Below are 22679 nucleotides of genomic sequence, written 5' to 3' on the forward strand. Positions count from 1 at the left end.
TAAGAGTTTTTTTTTTTTTTTACCCCATTCTGCAGGTCCTGCTGGCCCTGCAGGAAGGCTGAGGGCAGTAGGGTTCCTTGCTGACTGCAAATAGAGTGCCAGCCACCTGTCTGGAGAACCCAAGGAGGTTGGAGGGAGGAGCTGTGTTAGTTGTTCAAGCCGACAACTCTGCTTTAGCCCAAAGGGGAAGTGACTTAGGAGGCCAGGGGATCTGCACGCAATAGCATCATGAGTTGCAGAAACAGGCAGCTTTTAATTTTTGTGAGTTACAGAAAACACCCATGTCCATTTCAGAAGTAACTGGCAGATCCCATCTGCGGTGCTTTCCCCTGTCCGCCGCTGGCCCAGTCCCCTGTGCAGCCGGACACACACACAAGGTGTCTGCACCTCTCACTGAGCCTTTCCTTTTCCAAGTCAGACCTACTCCTGCGGGCAGCTCCGGTGTCAGTTCCACGCCTCCTGAGCTTCACTCCACTGAAATCTGGGTGGGTACGAGACAGACTCCGGTGGAATGAAGGACAAGAGAAACACATGGACTATCTGAGGTCTTGATCTCAGAGGGTGGGCCACGTGGCAGCCCCAGCCTCTGCCCACAGGGCTGTTGCTTGGCCAGAAGCCTTCAGGATCTTTGAATCACAGACTTGGGAGGTGTGGGAGACCCGAGTACTCACACCCTCTCCAGGATCACTTCCTCCAGGAGCCAAGAGAACCAGCTCACCAAGAACCGTCCCCACCAGGCCTGCGGCACCGAGGGTGCTGAGGGGTGGGGATGGTGCTCCGGCCCTTGCTGTTGGTCTCCCTTGAAGCAGCCATTCCACTCAAGTCCCTGTGGACACGTCTCTGCGGCTACCTGGCTGGGATGCAGGCTGGCTTCCCCATGTCTGTGTCCCGCTGCGTGTGCCATAGCCGAGCTTGGTCCTGGCTGCAGAAGGTGGGTGTTCTGAACCTGCTTCAGAAAATCCGTCTATTGTGCTCTTGCTTACCCAGGTGGCGGAAGCAGAGGTGGAGGTGTTCCTCTGCAGAATGCACTGTCCAAAGAGCATGAACAGCCCATTGCAGGCCCATTTGTGGGCGTGAAACAGGGAGAAGAGCAGCCAGCTGCGGCTAGGCACACTCATGGGGGCTGGGATGGGCGCAGGAGGGCGAGTGTCCTTGGTCTCGCTCCTACAGACTCAGCTAGGTTGGCCACTTTTGGGTGACCTCACATCCTTTCCCAAACCTGCCTGGAAATGGCACCTCTAACACCTTTTTGGGGTTCGAGGATACGGGGATGTGGGAACAAAGGCCGTCACCTGCTCTCAGGGACTGAACTAAACCGAGGGGATGGCAACCCTGGGAGCTCTCCGTCCTCCTGAAGAAATGCCATCCGCCCGTTGCCTTGTAGTTCCTGCCCCACCCCTTTCCTCGCTGCGTCCAGACATGCCCCGGGCTCCGTGTAAGCCCGTAAAAGGCTGTTCTCAGCACTGACTTGCAGACTGGGTGAGTTAGGGCAGATCCACCCTGTTGTTTGGAATACTTTCTTCCTGGGGCTTGTTCTGACCCGAAGCAGGGAGGTAGCGGCTTAGAATGTGGCTCCCCTCCCCCTCCATCCAAGCCCCTGGGCACTGGGCATCTCAAAGAGGCTCTTCAACCAGGGCCCAGGCTTCCAGCTACCGCTGAGACAGGGCCAGACTTTCCTTGGTCAGGGGGACCCTGGGGTGGGCTGGGAGCACAGATCTGAGTACTGGGAGGAGGGAGGCTGACCCATCCTCTCCCAGCCACCTTCTTTGTTAACACTCAGGGTTCTCAATGATGAGAGAGAAGCGTGCCCTGCTTGTGAGTGATCTAGTCAATGTAGTCCCTCTGCACTGCCTTTGAACCATTTTCTAGTCAAAGGAGAAAAGGGACCGACCTATTTGGCCCTGCTCAATGATGGCAGAAGATGGGAGGAAATAGTTCTGGGATGGAAGGATTCTTTGCTTTCTCTCTGGATTTCAGCCCAACCCAGAGAGCACAAGGGATGATTCCACTCCCTCCAGACCCTCCTTACCCCACTCTTACCCCTCCTAACATGCACGGTCCACCAGATCTTCAATCCTCAATCGGAGTGTGCAAAGAGCATCACCCTCATATGGGCTCCTTAACCTCCGTGGTGGCTACTCCATCGACGACAGAGTCTGTAAAAGCACTTTAACTGTGAAAGGCTGTGCAAATAGGAGGTAGCACTGATATCAGAGGGCCCAGAAAAGGCAGGCCCTTCCCTTATCACCCTCTCCTTGCCCTACAGACCTCTAGCTACAAAATAGAGATGGGAAAAGATGAGCTAGAATCTGTATCCAGAGCCTTGACCCTCTCTGGGTCCCATCCCTCAGCCAAGATTCTTCTGCCCAGTACTGCTTCACCAACTTGATGTCCCGGTGACCTCTGCCTTGGTCATTTGCAGTGTGGGGGTTGCTCAGAGGAGCAAACCACACATGTATTTGGCTATAGAGTATGTTCATCCATTGACTCCCCTCCTGCGCTGTCTAACTGCCTTCAGGACTGTGCCTTAAATAACTTCCTAATGAAACCAACTTGGACCCAAGAACTGAAGAATCTCCTGTTAGCACTGTACCCTCCAGCCCAGGACTGAAAAGCCAACCAGCCCCTGTTCCTTTAATTGGGTAAATTTCCATGAAACCAGACAGAACTGCAATCATGGAACTTAACTGATTAGCACCCAACTCAGCACACCTATTCCCATTATCAGGGAGACTTACTGCGATCCCTGGAAATCAGGGATCAAGAAAACCCTGAACTGGTTGGGGATCTGGTAGAAATGCCGCAGGTTCAGTCCCTTTAGCCCTGGAGAAAGTTGATCAACTTCTAGTGACTGTGGCATTTTCCACAGCTCACTTTCTTCTCTTTTGCCCAATGATTCTCCTGATGGAGCCTCTTGACTTTAGTTTTCCAAAGTCCCCCCCAGATACAGAGAATTCAGACTCACCTGAACGTCTGAGTGTCTGTACCTTCAGGTAGCAGGGCCTCCTTTTGAGCTTGATTCAAAATAATGCATAGATATTTTTGGTAAGATAATTCCAAACAAAGAAATGGCTAGAGGCTCCAGGATTCTTGCCTGGAGAATTCGTGGACAGAGGAGCCTGGATGGTTAGTTTATGGGGTGGTGAAGAGTTGGACATGACTGAACGACTAACGTATAGGCCCAGAGACTCACACGCATGAAAGGAAGAAGAGGAATCTGAGTCTTGCAATGCTCATTGACTCCTAAGCTTTGAGGACAGGGAATAAGAAATGAGAAGCACTTACTGTATAAAGTGTCCAGCTGAGCAGGCCCCGTGCAGAACAGAAATGGGTCGTGAGGACAGGTGGGGCTCAGTCCCGAGGAGTCACTCTAAGCATAAGATAGCAGAGGAAAGGGGAGATGGCATGCCAGGGAGCAAAATCAACCGGAAAGAAAAATTTTGGAGTTATGGCGGGGCTCAGTTGAATTTTCAGCACAGACAATACAAAAGAGAGGAGCCGGTTTTCCTAAGGCGAGGGTGAAGAGGTAGGACTCGGCCCCTTTCAAGGAGGTGGTGCTAGTCCCCCACTTTATTTATGCACCACTTGGCCGAGCTTCGTGTTACCTGTGGAGCCTGCCCAATGGGGAGAGGTCTGGGCTGCCGGCTCCTCCTCTCGGCACCCACACCCTCAGAGGCCTGGACTGGCACGGCCTTTCTGCACCTACCCTGGCTTTCTTATTGTTCTGTAAACACCGGAAGAGGGAGGGGAGGTCTCTGGGTTGCAGAGAATGGTGATCGGAGCGCTGTTTGTGAAGGCCCTGGGCTCCCAAAGACCTGGCTAGGAGAGACTGTGTGTGTGTGTGTGTGTGTGTGTGTGTGTGTGTACGCGCGCGTGCACTCATGCGCCCTCCCGGACAAGCACAGGTTGTGGGGCTGCTGGCCTCTGGAACTTTTAGAGCTTTTAGCTGTGCCCTGAGTCCTAGCTCTATGCAGGGCACTCCTGGAATCCAGCAGAGGTCCGTCAGCCCATCCAGGGACCCTTGAGTCTGAGGAGAGTCCCACCCAGTGTGTTCCCCTGGCATTTAGTACAGAGTGAGTTTGCTCTGCTCCTTGAGAGGAGTAAGTGGCTTTATAATCCAAGAGGCTTTGCAATCTGTTTCTCTTTCATTTCAGACGGTGGGGAAGAGACAGGCTTGTCAGGCGAAGCTGGGAAGAGGAACTGCAGGGAGAGCCAGCCAGCTCGCTGGGAAACATGAAGGCGGCTGGTCTATCAGCTCCTGATTGTTCTCAGCTCCCCTCCCTGGTCCCTGCTCCCCTCTCCCCTCTTCTCCCCCTTGCCGCACTGGGAAGGTTAGGAGAGTTGAAGTCTCCTCAGAGGTGGTGTCGGAGAAGGCAATGGCAACCCACTCCAGTACTCTTGCCTGGAGAATCCCATGGACGGAGGAGCCTGGTGGGTTGCTGTCTATGGGGTCGCACAGAGTCGGACGCGACTTAGCAGCAGCAGCAGCAGCAGAGGTGGTGTATTTTGCGGAGCCTCCTGGCCTGACTTCCGCTTGTTCACAAGGCAGGTCTCTGGGTGCAGACGGAAGGAAGGGGAATTAAAGAGCCCGATTGATAGGATATTGCAGGGCCGCACTGTCTCACAGCCCTTCTTAGAACCCGAATACTCTCAGCTCAGAATCTCCTTAGACAATCAGTCAATTCAAGCCTCTTACCAAACAGATGGGGAAACAGGCTCTGAGGGGAGAATTTCTGTCTCACATGTAGGGTTAAGATTCAAATCTACTTGGATCCCCCAGCCTCCATTAAAGGACTCTTTAGAACAGACACTCCGTGATTGTCTTCCCCGTTTCTGGAGGGTCTTGCATTTGTCTGGAGCATTACACACTCTTTCTGGAAGAAGAGAAGGCTCTGCTGGGATGGGGAGAGCAGATTTTCCAGGTGAGTGTTTTCTTAAGTCTATGGGCTCCATCCCTTGACGATCAGGGCCCCTGAACTCCCCGCCAGCTGGACCCTGTTCGCCTTATCACAGCCTCAACTCTCCGTTTCCCAACTAGTGATGTAGAGAGAGAGGCAGAGATGACTAAGCTGACACAGCCCTGTGCCCTGTCCACCCCTCCCTCCCTGTATTTCATTCATTCACTCTCTCCCTCCCTTCCTCCCTCCACAACGGCATGAACTCTGTCCCAGCTGAGCGGGGGACTGTGCTTACCCTTGAGGAACTCCCAACTTAGCGACACACACACGGACAGACAGAAAAAAAACAAGCTGAGAAAAATACTATGAATACCCCCAAAAGGAAACTGCCAACTTTTGTCTGTGAGATTCAGGGAAGGTCCCAGAGAGAAGGTGCCATCTGAGCTGACTCTGAAAAGATGAGTTGGAGACAGGGGATCGGTAAGGACCTGGCTTGAATGAAAGCGATGAAGAAGGAGCCTTCTTTCTCTGGTTAAGAAGCTCGCCCTGGTTCCGGGTAGGACTAGAGGCAGGTGGCTGGCTGCTGGTCCCCAAATGTGGGGTGTTGGGAAGGGAAGGATGGGTATGGAGGGCAGAAAATATGTATAAATTCTGCCGGTCAGATTCTTTCCCCCACAGTGGCATTTTTGACCTCAAAATTTGTTCAGAAAAATGGAAACAAACAATAACCTAGCTGACATGGCCAGAAAATCTCCCTGCCCTTTATCAGTAGGGCTTCCCTCACAGCTCAGTTGGTAAAGGATTCTCCTGTAATGCAGGCCAGGTTCGATTCCTGGGTCGGGAAGATCTGCTGGAGAAGGGACAGGCTACCCACTCCAGTATTCTTGGGCTTCCCATGTGTCTCAGCTGGTAAAGAATCCGCCTGCAATGAGGGAGACCTGGGTTTGAACCCTGGATTGGGAAGATCCTCTGGAGAAGGGAAAGGCTCCCCCCTCCAGTGCTCTGGCCTGGAGAGTCCATGGACTGTCCATGGGGTCGCAGAGTCGGACCCACAGCCGTAGTAGTAGCGTCTGCCTTCCCCTCAGCTTGATTCGTGAGAGTATAGAGGATGCTCTGTGGACACTGGTTTGTGTGGTGGGCAACAAGGCGGTGGGAAGCAGCTCAGGGTGGCTTTGTGGGAAGCCTCCTGTCCCCTCCTCCTGGGTCTAGCTCTTTCCTCCAGAGTCACCTTGAGAGGCAAAAGCCCCAGGCATCTGCCCTCCCCAACGTGTCTAGTTCTGTGTCTCTAAGAGGCTTTCTGCAGACCCTTTCAAGGGCTGCCTGCCTGCCCGCCCAGGAGTCTTGGTGGGTAGATTGGGAAGGGAATGGGATGGCAGAGTTGTTGAGTGCGGAGCACAGGGCTCTCGTCTGAACTCGGGGGCTGGCTGTTCTAACAGTGTTTGCTCACCTTCTCCAGCTGAGCCGCACAGTTTGGTGGGACCGATCCTGACTCCGTCTCCCGTCCTCCCCACACTGAGCCAAGGCTGGTCTGCTGCGGAGGACCTTGATCCCCACATGCCTCTCTGGGTCCTGGAAACTCAGCACCTTGCCCTCTGCTCTGACCTCCAGCCCCGTGTCTGAGTGCCCCTTGGGCTGCCTGCAGACTGGAGCCTTCGTTACCAGCTTTCCACTGCTTCTGGGGCTCCGGCTCTGCCCCACGTCATGAGGAACCAGGAGGAAGGCTCCCTGAGAGGTTTCTCAGGGCCCAAAGTCCAGAGGGAAACATGCTAACTCACCTGCTTCTGCCTGGTTCTGTACTTTGGCCCAGAAAGTAACTGCACAAATGTAGGGTGGAGAAGATATGACTTAGCAGCAACGTAGATAGAAAACAAAACTTAGGATTTGAGTTTATGGTAAGCTGGGGCTTCCCTAGTGGCCCAGATGGTAAAGAATCTGCCTGCAACACAGGAGACCGGGTTCAATCCCTGGTTCCAGAAGATCCCCTGGAGAAGGGAATGGCAGCCCACTCCAGTATTCTTGCCTGAAAAATCCCATGGACAGAGGAGCCTAGTGGACTTCGGTCCATGGGATTGCAAAGAGTCGGACACAACTGAGCAACCAACACTTTCACTTTGTGGGACTCAAAGTTGTGATGTGGCTGCCTAAAGAGCAAGCTCTATCTTTGGTTGTATTATTAGAAATACGAGGTGGAAAATGAGGGAGGTGATATTTCTACTCTGCTCAGTAGTGCTCAGATTATACTTGGTTTATTAGGTTTGATTATGGTTTCACATACTAAGAGGGGTCAGCACAAGTCTGAAAGTGAGAAAAACGTGATCAGAATGGTGAGTGGACTTGAAAATAGGTCACTTCACTCTGGGAAAGGATTAAGAGACTGGGGCTATTTAGCCTGGGAGAGTGATGGCCGGGGAGTGGAGGGAGGGATATGATTGCTGTTTTCAAATACCTGAAGACAACGCCACGTAAAAGGGGTTTATGTTTGTTCTTAGCGGTCTCATGGGATAGAATGAGGGGTAGCGTTTTTTTCCTATCAGCAGTTCCTCACAGAAGTACCTTCTTAGAAACAGACCGCAGAGGGCACAGGCAGGCAGCAAGGAAACGCGATGGTTCTGGAGTCAGTGTAGCCCCTGGAAGAGGGTAAAGTCTCACCCCAAAGTGGAAGGACGAGGCGTGCGCTCTGCATACGCCACTAGGAGGTACAGAACACCCGTCTGAACAGGCGGAGCCAAAGGGCTAAACCCAAGTCCGTAAATCACATTGAGGCCTCTTTCTGCCCTCATGAATACCTTTCCCTCCCACTTCATTGTATCTCCGTAGTTGACTTGCCTGGTGCCAGTGGTGTGTCCCCAGGAGTCTAGTTTGGGGTTGCTGTTCACTAGCCAGCCCTTTGTATGTTGGCTGTTTCCTAAGGCCACATCCCCACTCTGCACACACGATCTTGTGACCTGGTGCACGCCTCTGTAACACGTCACCTTATGGGTATTGATTTCTTGCCTTTCTCTCTCTCGAGATCAGGAACCTCTTAAAAGAAAGGGAAGCCAGCGGGTAGAAGTTCCTGGCTCGTGGTAAGTGCTCAGTAAATATTTGTTGACTGAGTGAAAGAAGGGGAGAGCTCTGAACGGGAGACTTGGGGTCCCGAGCTAACACCCCTCTCCCACCCGCCTGCCCCCATTTCGCTCCAGTATGGATCAGAACCGTATTGGATTTCACTTCAGTATGGTCCCAGAGTTTCAGGACCAGCTCTTTTCCTGCTCTGGGGGCTCTGACAGCTTGCTGCTACTCTTCCATTTCTGGGCTGGAGGGCCCTCATTCTGGAGGTGGGTGTGTTCTCCAGAGATTGGAGAGGGGGTGAAGCCTGTCTTTTGTGGGTCTCCTCTCCCAGACCCCTCCCTCCCAGGGCCTAATCTAGTCCTTCAGGTGAGAGACTTGACTTCGAGGCCTGCCCCTGTACCCCTACTGGGCAGAAGAGGGGGCCCAGGGGACATTATAGCAGGTGAGAGCCAAGTCGTTGTCTCCCTGGTGGCTCAGACAGTAAAGAATCTGCCTGCAATGCAGGAGAGCTGGGTTTGATCCCTGGGTTGGGAAGATCCCCTGGAGGAGGGCATGGCAACCCACTCCAGGATTCTTGCCTGGAGAATCCCATGGACAGAGAAGCGTGGCGGGCTACAGTCCGTGGGGTCACAAAGAGTCAGACACGATTGAGTGACTAAGCATAGCACAGCACAGCAGCCACTCTGGACGTTTCCTACAGTTATCTGCTCCCCTAAACATCTCTCCAACTTGCCTGGAGGTTTTGTGGGTTGGAGGAAATTCCATTTCCCTGGAGAATGCTTGTTGGAGATTTTATTTTACTCTGTCAACATCTGAATACTACTTTAGGAAAGCAGAGGGGTGGGGGAGCATTCTTAATAGAACAGGCTTGGATAAGCTAAAGAGGTTCAGGTTATTGAACACCAAGTGCTGTGTGTGCTCAGTCACATCCGACTCTGTGCGACCCCATGAACTGTAGCCCTCCAGGCTCCTCCCTCCATGGAATTCTCCAGGCAAGAGTACTGGAGTGGGTTGTCGTTTCCTTCTCCAGGGGATCTTTTCCTCCTAGGGATTGAACCTGAGTCTCTAGCATCTCCTGTGTTGGCAAGTGGATTCTTGACCACTGTACCACCTGAGAAGCCCCTTGACACCAAGAGGGGAATCCAAAAACAGTGAGCTAGAGAGAGCTCGCATCTTCCTCTGTCCTTGATTCCTGACCCTCACCATTTGGAGAATTAGAGGGTTTGAAGACCAGAGGAGAAACAGGTGTCATTTGTTAATTGAGATCTTCACTCAACCTTTATTGTGCACCTACTATGTGCCAGATACTCCATCAGATGCTGGAGATTGATGGATGACTCAGATTCAGCCCTGGGACACAGAGGCTTTCCAGTGCAGTGAGGGAGCCAGCATGGTGATCTGGGCTACAGGAGGGAGAGGCAAGGACGGAGCCCCTGCACTAGCCAGTAGCAACCAAGAGAGAGGAGCCTTTGCCCCTGCCTAGCAGATCAGGAGGACGTCACAGAGAGGTGCCACCCCAGTGAGCTCAGAAATGCAAGAGGACACGTGCCAACTGGAGAAAAGAGAGGATTCGGTGTGGGGACTCCTCGGGGCGGCAGAGCTGAGCAGGCGTGGGCAGGTTGCCTTCCTCCTAAAGTAAAAGATGAAAAAGTGCAAGCTGTACCCTGGGTCACTGCCCAGACAGCAGGTTTACTACCTGGGGGGTCTGGAGTGAAGGGTGGGAGGGGATTGAAAGAGCCCACCCTGTAGAGGAGGAAAAAAAATCTAAGCTGAACTTCATCAGCACCTCCGCGAGATGGATCGACGCAGGTAATCAAATTTGGCAATCTCTACTGGCTGCCTCAGTGCGTGTTTCTGTATGTTTCATGAGATGCCAGTTAGAATCTGATAAATAAAGAGGGAAGATTGGCAGGAGAGGGGTAAATTTTAGTGGAAGGAAACTGACTGGTGAGCTGGTAAATGGAGACAGGGAGGCCTGAGGCCTCTAGAATGCTTAGCTCAGCACTGGGAAGGGTTAGTGTGTGCATAAGTGTGTGCGTGCCCACAGGTACCTGCAGCCAGTTAATAACATCATGGCATTTTAGCCTGGTTTACGTACTAGTCACAGAAAGGCGATTAGGTGGGCAAAATGAAGGAGGTAGAAAGAGAGGGGGAGGACTGGACAGTTGCAAAACTTTTCTGTGAAAGGTTCCAACCTTCGCTGGGTTGTTCGAGGGTGCGGTGAGCCAAGTTTGGGTCTCTCTTCTCATACCTGCAATTCTTAGATGAAACAATTAAGAGACCAACCTTTCAGGTTGGGGAGTCATTTGGGGGCTCAGAGCACAGGCCTCAGCTCTCACCCGAAGCTGGCGGGTACCAGCTCGTCTATCATGCCGAGTGCTGGAGAAGCCCACGCCGGTGCTGAGTTCAGCAGTTTTGAGCAATAGAGCAATAAACCAGTCCGGGAGCCCTGTCGCTGCAGCGGAGGGGGATAATCCTACAATTTAATAAGCAGGAACATGAGGCAGGACTGAAGCAAATTGGGTGGAGGTGATGAGATTGCAGTGCCTTCCCGGTGGAGAGAAGCATGTGAGCAGCTCAGGGTTTATGACACTGGGTTGGAGGGGGCGGGGGGGGGGGGGATGGCGGATGAGGGGGAGATGAGGAAGCAGAGAGCCCAAACTCCACTGGGAACCCGAGGATTCACTTTTCAAAGGCTAGGAGAACGGATGACCTAAGTCTATTCAGCCTTATTTGAAGCGCAGGATGGGGAGGAGCTAGAGAAGGACCCATTCTTACTGAAGTGGGCTGAACCAGGTCTCAGGTCCTCTGAGGTGGGCAGAGGGGTCAGACTCCATTCATTCCTAACTGTGCAGTTTACCCAAATCACAGGTCACTCTTGTTTCCTGACCTGTAAAAAGGACGTGAGAGTGACGCCTGGATAAGGCCTGGGAGTATTTCCCTGAAACCACGAAGGAATTCAGAATCATTAAGAGTGTTTATCACACCTGAGGTCCCCAAGCGTTGAAAGGCAGAGTGGTATGGACTCAGGAAGTTGCCAGGTGGACCCTGTTTCTGGTTCCGTGTTAGACGAGGAGGACCCAGGGGGAATTCCCCAGTTTTCAACTCGACCTAGAGATATACCGCAGCTGTAAGAGCCAGTTGTTAGCATTTCAGGAAGTAGTTTCCCATCTGGGTGTGTTGGTCGCTTGAAATCAGCCGCAGTGGGAGGACTGACACCATGCTACAAATCAGGGTCCTCCTGGGCGCTGGTGGTCAAGCCTTTCCCAGCCCATCCCTGACCCCACCTTTCCCTCTTCAGTGGTTCTCCGTGTTACTTCCCCAAGGCCGGCTTCCCGGCCTAGTTTCTCCTCAGAAACGCTCAGCACGTTGGCGCAGGGACGGGAGGGCCCTGAAGGGGGCCCAGCTGTGGTCCTGAGACCCAAGCTCTGATTCCCCTGGGCTGCTTCCTGTTTCCAGGGGAGGCCGTCCATATGTCTGTTTGTTTAACTCGGTGCTTTTGATCACACTCTTCCCTCCATGAATAAGTCTCTTATGATAACTATGCCAGGCCTGCCTATAGTCCACACGGCACAGACATCGTGCAGACATGGAAACTGAGGTTCAGCAGGCCATGTGAGGTAACCTAACTGGGAAGTGTGAGGACTGAGATTTGAGAAGAGATTTTTCCTGACGTGAGGCCAGGGCTTTGCCGTTACGCTTCCCAGCACATTTTCGTAGGGAACATTTTCGATGTCATTTTCCTCTTCCCCGCAAAACCCAGCTCGATTTGCCCTGTACAGTGTCAGGGTTTAACGTCTGCGTGATGAATTGACTGAAACGTTCCTTCCTGTCAGTCACGTCTTTTGTGATGAAAATGAGGTGGGGATTAGGGAGGAATTATAGCATGGTATTACTTCTACAGAGTCAACCTTGTCCTCAGCAAAGTCCTGAGCATATCCACCCCTGCCCCCGCCCCGTGGGTACTCAGCTAGAAGTTCCCTTCAGAGTGAAGCCTGGAGTGTGTGTGAAGACTGCAGAAAGGGTTTCAACAGAGACACGCAGCTGTGGACTTGCAGCGGAAGAATGTTATTAACAAAATGTGCTGTTGTTATAGAGCCCATGTCAGACCGTCTAAGCTACAGTAAAGGTCTTCTGCCTCTTGATCGTGTTGTGGCCAGGACAGCAGTTTAACATTTCCCTTAAATGTGAGGACAGGAGGGTCCATGTGGGAATGAAAGTGAACAAGGAAATGGACTTTTTGCAGTGAAGAAGAGGCGCTTCCAAAGGTTTTCCTTGTAGATGTATTTATTTATTTTTCATTGATTTCATTGTGTATTTAAGGGTTCCCTTCATCTCCACCGCAAGGAAAAAACATAATAAAAGTAGGGAATGGTCATGATTTAACAATGAGATTTTTTTCTATTTCTGCATAGGCCTAGTGCTTCTTTCTGTTTGTGCCTGAAGATACATGTCTTATTCTTATTCCTCAGCCAGTTTGAATGGAAATAGAGACGCTTCCCTGCTCCTGTCTTTTCTGAACTATGAGAGCCAAGGCCGCCCAGGGGCCGAGGGCACCCGCTGGGTTTCCTCTGATGGAGAGTCAAGAGCTGGTGTGTCTTTCCCATGAAGGTTCTGCCAGGCCGACGGCAGGTGAAATTACAGGCTTACCTCCGGCCAGTGTTTTGAAGACCTGCAGTGTTCCTATTCTTTTCCAGCTAAGCTCTGATGTGTGCAGACTCCCTGTAATTATGGTATAATTGGATTTAACTATAGGGGTAGAACTAGTTTTCAACCAAGTCCTCCTCAAATAATTTGTTGCTTATTAGAAAAAAAGGGGACTCGTACTGGTTTTAGTGGCGTATATGGCTCCCCTCGACTCCCCAAGGGAGAAAGCAGTTGCTGGTATAAGCCCAGCGACTTAGTGGGGTTGATTGAATCACAGTGCCCTTGTATCCTAGCTCTGAACATTCCAGAAGATTCACTTTCTCTGAAAAGGAAATCAGAGATGAGGCTTTTATAAGGTCCCCAAAGTGAAATGATTTGGTCTTTCTCACTCCTGTGGTGAAGAGTTTAATCTCAGCGTCCAGAATTTATAAACTGGGGTCTGTGGGTTGAACCTGGGAATGGGTTAGGGCTACAGATATAAATAAGGTGGTTTCACATAAAATTCCACATTTCAGCTTCTCCTGAAAAAAAAAAATCTGTCAAATTTGGGCTGGAAGCCCTTGTTTACTATACTTTGATTGAGGACAGGAAGAGAAAGGGGACGACCGAGGATGAGATGGCTGGATGGCATCACTGACTCGATGGACATGAGTCTGAGTGAACTCCGGGAGTTGGTGATGGACAGGGAGGCCTGGCGTGCTGCGATTCATGAGGTCACAAAGAGTCAAACACGACTGAGCAAATGAACTGAACTGAACTGAATCTCAGGTCCTTTCAAGAAGGCAATGAGATTACCACTCACCCTCCAGTCCACATCACTCATTTAACCTTCTTGACTGATGGCTTTTGAATGGTTTGTATCCTTGGGTCTCTGAGGTCCCTCTCTCAGTTTGCATCCACCCACCCCTCCATCTCTCAGTAACATGAAATCATCTTTTATTGAAGGCAGTGTGATGTAATGCCAAAAATAAGGTCTTTCGGGTTGGAGACACTTATTAAAACCCCACCTCCCTTGTTCATTAACTGTGCGACTTTGGGTGAACAACTTTACATTTCTGATCACTGCTTCCACATCTGGGACAGGTGTGAGCTCTAGCGTGATCCTTGGCACATGGTGAATGGCCAGTAAATATCAGTTTTCCATGCTCTCATTCTGCCCTAAATGGAAACAGAGAAGGCTACTGCTATCAGCCAATGTCACAGACTTCCTTGCACTGAAAGGCATCTGGGAAGTCTGTCTTATTTTCTTCTCTGCCTCTGCCTTAGCTCTCCCACGCAGGTGAAAGGCAGAGAGAGGCAAACCCACTTGCTCAAGGTTACTCAGCGAATAACAAGTAAACTCAGGTGTCCTGGGCTCTTAGCCGAGGGCTCATTTCACTGGCGACAGCCTGCCAGACCCACACAGATTCTTTCCAGCAGAATCGAGGATGGAGTGAGCGTGGGATTTCTGTTGCTCGGGGCTTGAGAAAACGGTTGCAGACAATGCGTGGTTTGAGTGTCTGAAAAGATGCATCAGGGAGTGGATCTGAATTAATCACATGATTAAAGCTCTGCCAGTTCACTCTTTAATGATGCAGGTTACCTTACCTTCCTTTTTGAGGTGACTATGCAATAAAGGTGTGTCGTCTAGGTCAGCACCTTAACTTACCATCTCTGGCCGTGTCTTAAAGTGAAGTAAAAATGATATCAAATAGCTGACCCAGGCTCTTCTCCTTCTCACCACCAAGATCCCTGGGACATGTGGCCATCAGACACGTGTCTTCACTTGCAAATGGCCCCAGAGTTATAGTTAAGTGGAGGCCAGGTAGGGTCTTGGGCAATAATGCCACCTTCTCATAAAGTGATTCAAACTCCCTGAGGTCTGGGAGTTAGAAGACCAGGATTCCAGCCCCACATTTGCTCTCAAGGATCTGTGTGGCCCTGGACAAATCACTTCACATCTCTGGATCTTAGTTTTCTCATATGTCAAGTGATAGAGGTAGAAAGACAAACTCTTCAGGTTCCCTTCAGCGGCAACAGTCTTAGATGACTATTAATGTATAACTTAACTCCTCAAAAGGTTGAAGATAGACTTTGGAAAGAATCCAAATCAGGTTTCTGAGGGACAGGAGGAAGGTTATGACCCTAGAATGCACCAGAGCCAGACAAAGGTCAAGGGATCAGATTCCATGATTTTTTATTTACAATTCTTGGGAATCCCAATGAGCTTGAAGAATGCCAGGCTGATAAGTTGTTTTGGTGGAACACAGTGTCGGGGTCCGAAGATGGTGCCCTGGAGGTGGGTGGTGGGATGGTGAGCTGGTGAGGTAGCAAATAGAAGGCTTTGCAATTCCATCCTTAGGTTTAGAGATTGAGCAGTGCGTCTTTGGGTTTCACTCAAACTTACCTACCTCAGAAATGTAGATACGGGAAGACTGTGTGTGAGTCAGGGATGAGATTTTAACAAGACTCGATCTTTAGTTGGGGTCAGACCAAAGACAGGAGTAAGGAGGAAGGAGGTGATGGATTTCTCTTTCATAACTGAGTGGTTTCCAGCATACCATTTAGTCACGCTGAATCTCTGGGCTTGATGTCCTTCTTCGGGCTAATCCGATTCTGTTCCTTGAGCATATCCAAGTCTTCGAGGAGGGCGGCTTGAGTCAGAGCCAGAGACAGTGCATGGATATTGACCTTTCTTTTGACATGTGACCTTGAACTTGGATCAGGACCACTAGAACTGGAGCTCGGCATTTCTTCTGTTGCCTGTATCCTACAGAGCTCTTAGACTTACCAAATAACTTGAGAAATTAGGAAAACCCTGTGGAAAAGGAGAGGCAGATTTGAATTGGTCTAGACTAGACTGGATCAGTCGTGGTTTTGCTGGGACTCTGGTTCCAAGCCAGCCATGCCCTCCCTTGCTTTCTTAAAGAGGTATTCATGCTCCGGCCCTATAGATGCTGCGTATAGCACCCACGGTTCTTCTGACCCCATGAACCGGCATCCCTGACTAATTTCTCTCCCCCTGCCTTATTCTACCCTTCCTATATGCTGCTGAATGGCCTTCATCATTTTTTTTTTTTTCTCTCCAGCTGCTCCAATCCATGGTGATCTCTTCGGCAGCAACTTGCTGTGGCTGTTACATTCTGCGCCCTTCCGTCCGGCTTTTAATTCCGCGTTGCTTTGTATTGTTGTCTGGGTGTTTCACGTTGTTCTTTTACCTCTTCACAAGCTCTCCAGATTGCAGGATTCTTGGAGCCAGGGACCATGTCTTCTTGAATCACCCCCTGACCCAAGCTTGCTGGCCTCAGAGTGTCACAGATTTCTGTAGGAGACTATCCCCCCTCCCTCCACGCACTTCCCCCAGCTCCCACTTTGCTCCTGCCCATGACAAACTTTCCTTTTCAGCTGTGGCCTGCTGCTGCTCTAGCATGCCTGCTGCAGATCAGCTTGAAGTAAGCTGTCTGTAAGTGCCCTGGTGAGTCAACCGGGCCCCTCCTTGGAGACAAGGAATTCTGAGGTCTTGCAGGCACTTGCCTGCCCATCTGTGGAACGATTCCACAGCCAACCCCCATCTTGCCTCTGGGAACACTCCTTACTTTTACCTTGCTCCAGTAAGCTGCTTCCCTCCTCAGCTGGCTGCCCTGACTTGTCAGGTATGGATGGCAGGGCAACTCCAAAGAGCCAGCCCTTGGTGGGGAGAGATGGGACTCTTTGCTTTGAGAGCCAGAACACTGTGGGATTCTGCTGGGTTTACTTTGGTAAACCCAGGAGAAAGAAGAGAAACCACTGAGTCATGGCTTTTTTAAAAAAAGTTTTCCTCCGAAGGGAGCCAGAGTAGGGTGGGGAAGAAGGGACCAGGGCTCCGATTTGGCTTGGGCCAGCGATTTGCTGTGTCACCTTGTATGAGTCACTTATCCTCTCTTACTCTCAAACTCCTGTTCTGTAAAGCGAGGTAGGCAGAGTAAAGCAGTGGATTTCGAATTTATAAAACAAAGCAGCACTTTTATCACATGAAATCTTGCGAAGAATTTCACTTTCTATAGCAGAGAAGCAGAGTCATTCTGATTGACCCTGGGGTGCAAGGGGTTCTTTGTTTCCTTCTGGTCTTTCAAATCATCCCCCCAAAATACATCATCAGAACTTCCCAGGAACCCAGTTTGAAGAGCACTGAGAAGGATGCTCTCAATGGTCCTTCTAGGTGTGACCGTCTTGCCCCTCACAGTGTAGCTCTTGGGCTGGCAATAGCACCTGAGAGCTTGTTGGGAAGGCAGTGTTTCAAGTCTTCTTCAAGACCTACTGAATCAGAACTCACATCCTCAGATTGTCAAGACCCCCAGATGTGAGAAGCACTGGTCTGTACACACAGCTAGGGGGTCACAAGCACCAAGGGGGTATTGTGTCTTTCATCGTCTTACGTGGGCCTGGTCAGTGGGTTGAAAGCGTGGGTCACATCTCTGTCTTGAGACTCCTATGTTTCAGTGCATTAGTGGTCCCCTGGGTGGGGAACCAGCTATGTGAAACAGTGAGGCTTGTCCTTGGCTTAGGGAGGAGGACCTAGAAGGGATACCAGTTGGTCCTGCAGGATCCATGTTCGGAAATGCTGGAGACACAGCATCTCAAAGAGGGATTTGTGTTTCTAGTGTGGATGTGCTCACTGCTGATGGCTTAGGAGAATGACTCTACTAGACCACGTGCTTTCCATTTTGTTTCTTTTCTTGCCCCGTCATGCAGGTCTCCTGACCCCTTCAGCACCTGGGGGTATGACAGCTGGGCTTGGACCTAGAAAACCCATATTTTTGTCCTAGCTCTGGCCTTTTCTAGTGTTGCTTGAGTTTCTCTGCCTCTCTGGGCCTATCCGTAACACAGCTCGGTAACCCAGCAGAACTGTGAGCTGAAACTGAAGTTCTGGTCAATCATAAAGTGCTGAAAGCTCAGGAATATTTTTGTATCAATTCTGAGCTATAAAGACACCCAGAGTTTAGCTTCAACTGACTCAGAAGCCACAAACATCCATATGAATCTTGCAGCTGGTATCTTGTGTCGGACTAAGCTTTTCCTTGAAATCCAGGTTTCCTTAGTTAGCCCTGTTGGTGGTTCTTAGATATCCTTCATCAGAGTTGATAAATCAATACTTGATTTTCTTTTAAATAGTAATGTGGGATATTAGAAGGAGGAAAATAAATCTGAAACTATTCTAAAATGAAAAAATTAAAAGTTTATTAAAAATCCAAAAATAAAAGAAAAAAGAGAAAAAAAAAACAGGTCTTGCTCTCTTAAAACCTCTCTTGTCCTTAGAAAAGGCTGAGCCCCTTCCTGGTGTGTTTTCTTGATTTGGTGAGAAAATTGGGATGAGATGTAGCTTGAGTCAACCTTGAAAATGAACTTGCTATTTTTTTTTCTTTTATCAGTTAATGTTTTAAAGGCCACTTCTGTAAAAATAAACAAACAAAAACAAACTCTTTCTGGTAATTTAAAAACGTGTTTGTGCTGTTGGGGGGATATTTCAAGAAATCTGTGTGTTTCTGGTGCTTTCCATGTTGACAGAAGAATTTGAATGTCATTTAATAAGACCTTCAGGATTTTCTTCTGATTTCTCATTTCCTCACTCTTTTTTGAAAATCTAAAATCTTCCTCAGCCAAGAACAAACAGACTTTAGCCCCGAAGGGGTGGGCTTGGTTTGACATTTAAGCATGGAATGGAGGGAGGCTCCTAACTTGGCAGGCAGCCTGTGCCCCGCCCTGGCTCCGGTCGGGCACTGAGGTGCCCCGCCCTCTCCCTTCTCCATGCTCAGCTTGGCCCCTGCCATGTCACCCCACCCCACCCCACCTACTAACGGCCTTCTTTTCAAGGCACCTCCAGAGGTTCTATGCTTTTAAAATGCTCCCTTGGGGACCTCGGAGCTAGAATTGGGGAGAAACTCTGCTTATTGTGGTGCCATCACAAGGATGGAGACGAATCCAGGACAGATTGGGAAGATCTCAAAGCTCTTGAGATAAAACCAAGTTAACTTCCCCTGAAAAATATTTTCAAAAACCAAGGAATGGGCTGGTAAATTCCCACCCTGTGAATCCATTCTTGGGAAGCTGGGTTTGGTGGTGCTATTCAGCTGAGCCCAGGGGGCTTTGCTTGTCCAGTCTTCTTTACCAGGATCTTATGTCATTTGAAAGGTCATGCCATCATTGGCTGGGCCTGGCAGAGTGGAAAGGGAAGTTTTGTCCAGCTGTATCTGCCCAAGAATCAAGGATCAGTTTGCCTGTTGTGGAAAGATGCTTGAGTCTCTTGGCCAACCAAGGCTGCCTTCAGTGACTTATGGGATTTTCCACTAGTTCAGCATCTTTCTTTGAAATCTAGGCTAGTGATCAATTCCCAAAGCCTGATGATATTTCTATTTGAATCTTCTCTTTAGAGGCTGGGAAGATACACATATCTTCTCCATCCTTTCCTTTTTCCCCACTTCACAAACTGCTTTAAGGCATGCCTCCCTTATTTCGTGTCTTTAGCCCAGATCTTTGTCCTAAACATAAGACCTGTTTGCCCAACTTTCTCTTGAGCATCTGCAATTTAAAGTCAATATGTCAAAATTGAATTCATCATATTCCACCCCCTCCAAACTTGTTCCCTCAAACACTCCTGTGTTCCTTTTCTCTGTAAACAGCATCACCTTTCACCCAGTTGCTCATGTAAGAAATTTAGGAGTCACGCCTGATTCTTCTCTTCCCCCTTACTCTTTAGGTCATCAGAACTTGTCAATTTCATCACCTTAATAGGTCTTAAATCCAACCTTCTTTGTTCATTCTCATTGTTACCACACTGATGCAGACAACAGGTGTGAATCACCCGGATTGGAATCAAAAGAAGTTTTCCCCCACCCCCTGCCCCCACCCAATTCCAAGCACAGAGACTGGCATAATAGATGTGGAGGAAATGTTGGCTAAATCACGAATCAGAGAACAGAAGGAAAGACACATGAGCGATTACCAACTACTATCTCCTGAAAAAGCCAGGCTAAACACAAGAGGGAGATGAGGGACTCTTCAAATATTAAGACCTCGGATGAGACGTTCCATAACATCCCTCTGCTGCAAGACTCATCGCCAGTAACTTCCTAATCTAAGCTGGATCCCATCTGCCACAGTATGAACCTGTTTTCACTGGCTCTGTCCTTAAGGAAGAATAACTCATCCCATTTCTTTTGTACGAGGCTGAAGCAGCTATGGGGATTATACAGCCTTTGTCCAAACCTGGTTCCAATCCAGGCTGGAGACCTGAATCCATTTGCTGGGAGGAAAGCTGCTCCAGGGCTGGCTTTCTATTAGCAGAAAAACAAAACTGAATTTGAGGTTTGGGCTCAACTTCCGATGTCTTTATGGTAGCCGTGTGTGTCTCAGCTGTTCACACACTCTGTCCCTCCATTCTTTTCTGGGCAGGTTCCCCAATCCTTTGCAGTCTTTTCCTTTTCCCCAAATCTGGGGAGAAAGGAGATAGCAATACAGTAAGAGAAGCCGAGAGTCTCAAAGCCCCACCCTTGTGAAGTGAATACTCTTCTCTCTTTGTTTCCACACCAGAACGTGATCTGACATGTTTTGCTGATGCTAGATCCTAGAACCGTGGGGAAGGGAAAGGAAGCCTTGACGTAATGCATTGTTTGACCGACCCGATTTTTTATACCCACTACCAAGGGAAAAAGAAAAAAAAGGTGTCTTCAGTTTCATAACCATCTCTCTCTGTCTGGACTAGCTTAGAAGCCTTGGAAGGTGCCAGATATTTCTGTAGGAATGTGGCCTTCGGTTTGGAGAGGAAAACTCTGCACATATTGGCCGCAGAGACCCCTCATTGCACTGGAGTAGTTGTGTCAGTTCTGCTGAAGGGAAGCCAGCTGGCCAAGGCTCTGGCCCTCCTTGGGTGGTGAGGCTGACTGTGCCAGTGGTGGTGATGACGGGGGGTGCAGGATGCGGCTGGTGTGTGTTGGGGGCGAGGGTGGGTACAGGAAGGCATAGTAAAGGGGAAGGATAAAAAGTAAGCCTTCTTGGAAGGCGCAATGTTGATAGGTGAAATTATTTGCTCTGAGACAAGTTCTGAGCAGGGAGGTAATTCTCTGGGATTGGGAGAAATTCTTTTGATCTGCAGGAGAATTTTCAGGTACAGTAGAGAATAAAAAGCTTTTTAGGCTTTCACTCCCTTAAAACAAAGGAAAATGACATATAGATTTAGCAGCTTTCTTAGCTCTATTGTGATACTCTGGTAAGAATTTGTCATCATTTCTATTCATCTAGGCTGTTCCTCCAATTGACTTAAAGTGATTCATTGTGTACTAGTTTTTCTGAATGTCCAGATTTGTAATTAGTTACTCCTGGTAATTAAAAAAAATTGGATAAATATTACGAGTCTGCTGAAATTGAACAGACTGTTTCTATTTCATCTTGAAAACAACTTCCAATGGTGTAATGTGTTATTGACTAAAACTTAACATAAAGTTACTGATGATTTGAAACTCCAGTGTCTCTGTCTGCAAAGAATTATAGACTCAGAAATTCACAGCTGAAAGAGGCTTTAAAGATATCTTTCAGTGAGTCTCAACCAGGGCACTTGGAAATGTATTTGGTTGCTTTGGAATGTCACAACGGCTATGACTGTGACACATAATTAAATTTAGTGTTCTGAAATTACGGATGCTAAGCATTCCATGTGCTTACCTGCTATATAGTGTGACATTGTTCCACAGAGTTGAGAATTTCCTTGTTCAAAATGGCAGGAATGCTTCTGCTTAAAACACTGAGTCCAGCTCATGATTTAAGTCATAATGTTACTAAGGTCTGATATCCTCCAAGTCAATAAAATGACAGTGAACGGGGCTGATTTACAGATCTAGCTTGGATTTGATCCAGTTCCCTTTATTCCCTGCTGCCAGCTTGAACAATAGTTGTACCACTAAAGTGAAGAGATCTTCTCCATTATATAATAAGAGAACCAATCAAAGCCTGGTTTAAGTTTTAGTATTTGGATACCTAATTTTTCCTCTCCTATCCGCTGGGGCCCACAAACCTTATTTTCCTAACCAACAAATGGGCTTAAAAGTGCAAAAACGATGAAAATTAGTTTCCAAGAAAGGATGAGCTATTGAGAAATGGATTGAACTTGAGAAAACTGTAATGTTAGTAGATGAATGAGATGCGATGGAAGCCCAGTGGGAGTTTAAGTACCGTCTTCATCAAGAATAGGAAAGTCAAAGAAGAGATGTTAAAATATGAGTTAAGAGTGGGTGGGGAAATAGTAACATGCAGTCACTCAAAACCATATCACAGGTTCCAAGTCCAGGTGGTTTCTGGACTCATGTATTAAAGACATTTGCAGATGAAATCTCAAATTTTAGCAATCATAAAGAATGGGAGAGTCCCCAGAATACTAGAAATAGAAAATACTAGAAATAGAAAAATATTCTTCTAATTTTCAAAAAGAGAGGAAAAGTAGTTTTAGAACCTAACTCCAACGAAACTTGACATTACATCTAATAAAACTCTTCAACAGTACATTAAACTCATACTTTATGCATGCTTAGAAGAAAATGAGATGATTTCTGGCAGTGAATATGGATACTACTACCATAAAATGGGGCTTCCCTGTGGCTCAGATGGTAAAGAATCTGCCTGCAATGAGGGAGACCTGTGTTCTATTCCCGGGTTGGGAAGATCCCCTGGAGGAGGGTATGGCAACCCACACCAGCATTTTTGCCAGAAGAAACCCCATGGACAGAGGAGCCTGTCCACAAAGAGCCAGACATGGCTGAGCCACTAAGCACGGCACCGCAAACTGAGCCAGTTTGGGCAACTACTTTGACAAACCTGTGAAGTTCCATAAACATAGGACATCTTGATTTCTACAACATTTGGCAGAGTCTTCCATGCTATCCTGGTGGATAAGACTACCGTAGGTTTATTAAGAAGTATTGTAGTTAAGTGAATTTCTAGTTGGTTCAGTTTGTGTATTAACATTTAAAGAATGTTAACAAATAATAATATGGAAGGAAAGTCAGTGATTTACCTTTGCCTTAACCACGTCATATTCAATACATATATCAACACTTTGAAGGAACACAGTAATAAGTA

The 22679-nt window shown here is 48.8% G+C and overlaps 2 long non-coding RNA genes across 5 annotated transcripts in view; one reads left to right on the forward strand and one right to left on the reverse strand.

The window, feature by feature from the left end:
• Positions 1-233: 233 nt before the first annotated feature.
• On the reverse strand, positions 234-3548 carry LOC132657484 (uncharacterized). The gene is made up of 2 exons (XR_009595766.1): positions 2966-3548; positions 234-2156 (listed from the first exon to the last, which is right to left on the reverse strand). It is a non-coding gene; the product is annotated as an uncharacterized LOC132657484 (long non-coding RNA).
• A 170-nt stretch (positions 3549-3718) lies between these two features.
• Positions 3719-22679, forward strand: part of LOC132657483 (uncharacterized) — a 94130-nt gene continuing 75169 nt past the window's right edge. For all 4 annotated transcript variants that reach the window (XR_009595764.1, XR_009595763.1, XR_009595765.1 and 1 more), the window contains exons 1-2: positions 3719-4922; positions 6355-7963. This is a non-coding gene — a long non-coding RNA (uncharacterized LOC132657483). The remainder of the gene's footprint in view (positions 4923-6354; positions 7964-22679) is intronic.

The sequence above is a fragment of the Ovis aries genome, chromosome 12, assembly GCF_016772045.2.
Source record: "Ovis aries strain OAR_USU_Benz2616 breed Rambouillet chromosome 12, ARS-UI_Ramb_v3.0, whole genome shotgun sequence".
In the NCBI taxonomy this organism is placed as follows: domain Eukaryota; kingdom Metazoa; phylum Chordata; class Mammalia; order Artiodactyla; family Bovidae; genus Ovis; species Ovis aries.